The sequence below is a fragment of the Camarhynchus parvulus genome, chromosome 4 (genome assembly GCF_901933205.1).
Source record: "Camarhynchus parvulus chromosome 4, STF_HiC, whole genome shotgun sequence".
NCBI lineage: Eukaryota > Metazoa > Chordata > Aves > Passeriformes > Thraupidae > Camarhynchus > Camarhynchus parvulus.
Genome location: NC_044574.1, coordinates 31,717,593 through 31,723,592, shown reverse-complemented (window position 1 = coordinate 31,723,592; position 6,000 = coordinate 31,717,593). Strand labels below are relative to the sequence as shown.

General features: G+C 41.6%; 1 protein-coding gene across 1 annotated transcript in view; it reads left to right on the top strand.

Annotated features, from left to right (window-relative positions):
* The first annotated feature begins 969 nt into the window (after window positions 1-969).
* FAM149A (family with sequence similarity 149 member A) overlaps window positions 970-6,000 on the top strand; it is a 29,826-nt gene continuing 24,795 nt past the window's right edge. Inside the window, exon 1 of the mRNA XM_030947943.1 lies at window positions 970-1,060. The gene's annotated coding sequence lies outside the window, so the exon portion shown is untranslated. The remainder of the gene's footprint in view (window positions 1,061-6,000) is intronic.

Sequence of the window (6,000 nt, the reverse complement as noted above, 5' to 3'; positions counted from 1 at the left end):
AGCTGCCAACTTAACATCGATAGTACAACTAGTTGACATTGACAGTACAACTAGTTGCTTGATGTACGATCCTGGGGCTCACATGTATACAGCAACTGGTCTAACTTTCAGCCTGTGCTGTTCTCTTGGGCACTCCAAGGGCCACGTAACCTGTCGTGTTCTGAGCTGGCACAATATTTGCCTTGTCCATAATACTAAGCATTACAGTGTTCCCAAACTTCTGCTGGTGTGTTCATATTTCTCTTCAGCCAGGCAGACAACGCAGTGTTGGAAAGCTAGGGCAAAGTTAGAAATTCCCCACTGTGTGCCCTCAGCTGTCTGGCTTGTTCCACTGTCACCCTCTATTGCTCTCCAAACTGCCTGGGAGCACCTTTAAAAGCACGCGAGCTGTTGCTTCCCCACAGCTCCTTTCTGTGTCTGCCTGCCACAGTGAAAAAGATGCGCTGGCTTGGGTGGCTCTCACTCCCCACTTCTGGTTAAGCCCTTCCTACTCACAGAGGTGTGAAGAGGGCCCTGCTGCCCTGGCAGGTGGGCTTCGTTTTCGCCCCGTAATATTAGACAGGATTCTAACTGGAGGGGAAATCTCACGCTTTGCCGCTGCCCGGCGCTCCGCAGGTACGCAGGCCGGTCGGGGCTGCTCCCGGGCCTTCCGCCGGCGCGGTGCTCCCCGCCCAGGGCGGTGCGTGCCCGGCGGGGTTTGTTTCGCTTAGCAACGCCTGCCGGGCCGCAGGCAGCGGGCAGCTCCCGCCGGAGGCCGCCGGCCCCTCGACAGGGCTTGCGGCGCCGAGAAGGAGCTCCCGTCCCGGCCTGCCATGAAGGTGGCGGCCCTGAGGGCGGGCGCCCTTCTCTCCAGGCTGCGCCGCTCCCCGCCGGCCCCCAGCCCGCAACCCCCGTCCGGCGGGGGCCGCGCCGAGGGCAGGGGCGGCCGCACCGTCAGCGAGACGGACAAAGAGCCCGTGGGGCGGGCGGCGGCCAAGGGGCTGCTCGTCACCCTGCCCGACATCGGGGAGGAGGCGGCGGCCGAGGGCGACGAGGCGGCCGGCAGCCCACAGCTTCCCGTGTGAGTGAGCGCCCCGCAAACCTGGGTACGGGGGAGGTGTGCGCCCCTCACTGCTGGGGCTTCCTTCCTCCTGGCTTTTTTTTGCCTTTGGGCGTCCTGAGAGGTAGCGGACATCCCCGTGGGCAGGGTTTTCCCTCTCCCGGCAGTATGCCAGAGGCCGGGAAGCGCATCTTTCACGGGCAGGAGCGGTGGCTCGCACGGGCTGTGTGTGTGCGGCGCCGTGAGGAACGAAGAGCTGGAAAACGCTCGCGGGTCCGCCTGGAAGGGACCGGAGTCAGAGCCCGACCCTGCACGGAAAATTGTCCTGTCCCCACCTGGGGATGCGCAGGGAGAGAAGCCGAGGTGCAGAGGGCGTGCAGGGGATGGTGAGCTTGAGTAGGTATCATAAAGGTCCCGCACGTAGGTGTGCGAGTTGTATCAAGTTCTGTCCCGAGGTTGCTACTGCGCATCAAAGCAGATATTTCAGTCACTGCCTAGGGAGGTTCTAAAGTGTCAATAACAGGTGTGAAACTTGGTTTGGATGCTTCTGTGTTTAATTCTCAAGTCCCACCTTGAAACGTTTAAGGTTTGCTGCATATAAAAGAAGCCTGTTAAATATGTGCTTCCATTTGGTGATATTTTGCTACAGGAAAGGTATACTGAAGTGGTTTCCTAGTGTATTTACACCAGAGGAATTTATAAAAGTGAGCAACAGTTGCATTACTGTATAGGTGGAATTTTTCATACTATTACAAAAAAAAAAAAGGAAGGTACTGTATATATTTCATGGACATCTAGGACATCTATAAATGCTGCTTCTGTAGTACTAAACTGTGCTAACCTTTACAACGGACAATCAGAAGAACAGTAGTGTGTTGATAGGAATGAATGTGTATTTAAGTTTTTAACTCTAAAGGACTGGAATCTCTTTTAGTACACTTCAATCTTCAGATGGATTTTGGAACCTCTGCTTTAAGTTCAGTTTCCATGTAGGATAATATTTAAAGTAGGAACACAAATCCTTCCTGACGTGCTTCTTTTATTTCCCCCTACTCCAATCTAGAGCTTTTTATTTTATTTCAGAACATATTGTAAGCTCTTTCAGGCTTAAAACTTTTACTGTATTTGTGTAAAATAGTAGCCTTTTATGAATAGGGAGGTTAATCTGGTTTTATGTGTAGTAATAGAGCTCTGTTTCTAAGATGTTTGGTGCTTTATATAAACAATGCCAGAACAAATCAGTGTTATGTCCCTGTAATTTCCCCCTAGCTACTTATTTTTTTCAGTACCGAAAATAATGCCAAGTAAAATGTCTATGACTTTTATCATTAAAAAATTTTGAAGAATGGAATCCACTCTTAAACTGATTGTATTGGGATGAAGAATAAACCCTATTATTTTAAAACTGATTGTGTCCAGCAAAATACTCATTTTTACTTGCTGTTGAACCACTTCTAATTGATATCACTTAATTATCCCCTAACTTAAGCTTTTGTATGCATGGTGGCATGTCAAATATTTTATTAATAGCAATAAAGGTTATACTGATAAGGCATTGTCTGTCTTCAAAAAACAAAACCAAACCAGAAAGAGGTAGAAGAAGAAAAAAAATACATCACTGACAAGGAAAGTCTATACCTCCACATTAGCATTTTTTTAATTAGATGGTTTCACTTAAGCTTTTAGAAGAAGCATCTTAATTAAATATTGAAAACCTTAGCATTCCTTGCTTAGAGTTGAGATGAGAATTTGTGAGTTACAGAATATGATAATGCATTATTGATAGTTATACACAGGAAGCTTTTACTTATGTAAGTAAAATTCCTTCATTTCAAGTTTTATTGCTGTTTAAAATGATTTAGAAGACCTCAACGGCCAGTGTATTTTCATTGATAGCAATCTATAATGAGTAATTGGTTAATGAAGGAAAGGATCCATTTTATATCTTAGTTAAGTACATACAAGCTGATAGCAATGACAGTACATGGATAGTGCAAAATCGTGAAAATCCAGCATTGATTTCTTTCTATCTTTCTCAGATATGCTAAATTTTCTGATTTCCACAACTACCAACTACTTGTCCTAGTAGTGTATAGGGCTAAACTATGGCAGTACTTTGTGAGATTTAACATTTGCTATTTATTTACATAGCAATTTCCTGTTCTTTTAACCAAATTGAAGGAGGATTTATAATGAATAAATCTTTTTCTTCATAATGGAGAAAGAAATTCAATTTTTTAGTCTTATTTGAAAGAAAGTATATTCTGCTAAAAAAGACCATGATATTTCTTGAGAGAATATGAAGATGCCTTATGCTACACTTGCAACAATATGTTAATGCACCAAGATACACAGATTCCTTTTTAAAGAAACATTATTATTGCTATCCTGACATGTTGCAATAGGTAGGTGAGATAACAACCCCTACTTAATCTAAAGATAAACTGGGCAAAGCTAAAGTTATGTTGTTTAGGGGTGGGTAATATTTTTTAGAAACTAATTTTGTTGCTCCCTATTTTCAGAATGGTTCTGACACATGGAAAAAAATGTTTGTGAACTAGGTATGAGAAGTGCAGCTTTTTCTGTGATGTACCAATATCATTATCTTTTGTCAATTTTTATTTCTCAAGGCTCAAGCTTTGGGTTTCAAAATTACTAATTACTAACTTTGAAAATGTGGATATAAGTAACCTGATGAGCTCCAGAAGAGGGTGGGAACTCTGATTCCCTGTCTCCTGTTTTACCCACTAAAAGCACTACATCTCTTTCACACTGTAATGCATACTAACATAGATGGGGCATTGTAGTGTTACCAAGCTGTCGCTTCCCTTATTGTACTGATCTAAAAGAGTAAATATAGTAATGAGGTGGTTTGCTATGGTCTATTTTTTCATTGCAATTAAGTGTACAAGAACTCAGAAGTAAATTTTATTTTCACATGGTGCTGCACATTCATCTACACTCTCTAGATGGATGCAACTAAAAATAATTACTAACATTTAATGACATTGTATATAAACCTCAGTTTTTGGAAAATGTTAATGGACTTCCAACAATGTTTTGGGTTGCAAGGGACCTTAAAGATGATCTAGTTCCAATCCCACTGCCATGGGCAGGGGCACGTTCTACTAGACCAGATTGCTCAAAGCCCTGTCCAGTCTGGTCTTCAACACTTTCAGGGATGGGTCATCCACAACTGTTGTGAACTCCTATAAAATTTTGTGAGTTAGGGGACTATTTCTTTTTAATTGCATTAATGTGGAATTCAGCATGCATTGTTCATGGGACTCATGCTTTTAGTTAGGGTTTGGGCTCATAATAGGCTTTTTTTTTTAATCAATATTTTTGGTAAGGAAGAAAATTCTTGGATAATGCAGTAGTTTGGTGGAAATTTGTAGTCTTTTCAGTGGTGAGATTATTCCTGTCGGTTTTGTCAAACGCTAAAGGAATTAGAGATTTCTTGTCTCACAAAATACATGACTGACTGAATCAGTCATTTTTTTCTCACTGTTGCTACAGTTTTGTTGGAAAAGTTTGGATGCGGTGTGAATGTGTACTTGTGCATGTATGTGCACTATATGGATAACAGTGTGGGGGTTTCTATGCTGTTTGGAGTCCTTCACTTGAAAACTATGTTCATAATGTTCACAAGTTGGCATGTGATAGTTTTTACATCCTTACTCTGATGACTTCTGTCTCCTGAGTAGATGCTGTGTTTTTAATTCAGTATGAGAATGATGCTGATAAGACACTGATGTTTGCTTGTTGCCAAGCAGTGCTTACCCCAAGTCAAGGACTTTTCAGTGTCCCAGGCTCTGCCGGTGAGGAAGTGCACAAGAACCTGTGAGGGAGCATGGCCAGGACAGCTGACCTGAACTGGCCAAAGGGATATTCCACACAGGTGGTGAGCAGTGGTATTGTGCAATTGCTTGGTTTTTATTTGCATTTTATTGCTCCGTCTCTCTCTGTTTTTTAGGAAAGGAGTTGTGGTTGTGGGATGAATAAAGGATCGTTACTTTGTTTTTCAGTAGTGCCTTTCTTCTAGTACGCCACCATAGAAGTCACACTATAGCAAGAATAGAGGAAAACTTTCAGGTCCTCAACTCTGTTTGGCTACATAATGGTTTAGCAACATGATTGCACATCTTGACATCTCAAGCCAGGGGTATTCGTGGTTAGTATGCTGTAGCATGGGCTGACTAAGGTATCCCACAATTGCAATGCTTCAGTCTGTGCTGTAGAATGATCACATTTCAGATTATTTTCGGTTTTTGTTTTATTTAAATTCTGAAAGGATAAAGTTCTGCACTTGTTCTCAGTGATTCATCATATGTGCAATTTTCTTCAGAGATCAATGAACAGAAGGAATGTGTTCCAATCTCTATGATGTTATGCTGCTCAAATAAGTCTGATTTAAAAAAAAAAATTACTGGATTTCTGAATTTACATAAAAAGAATACACAGGGAAACTCTTGTGGATCACTTCCAAGTGTTTTGTTAGGGTGCCACTCTGTCCCTGTCTGTTCAGACACTTGATCCTGCAGCCGTAAATGCCTCCTATCAGATCCAAAGAAATAAAACACCTTCTCTAAGACACTAATTAGCATTCTTTATTATTGCAGTTAATTAAGATGATAGTATTTTTCTCAATGTTGATTTATAATTTATATTAAAAAGTCAGATTTACTTCTGTAGTATCTTGCGCTCAGAAATTGTTTATATTTCCTATAACCAAGAATTATACTTGCAGTTACATTTTTGCAGTGAATCAAAATTACAAATAGATTTAAAATTATATATGTAATACCTTGCAAGCTCATGCCATCTTGAATGCATTTCAAAATTACAAAGCCTTTAAAATTTGCAGAAGAATAAAATTATTATATACAAAAAAGCCTCTCTTAAAAATTGGAGCAGTTTATTCTTACTTGGTTTTATAAAGATAGGAACAGAACTCAGCA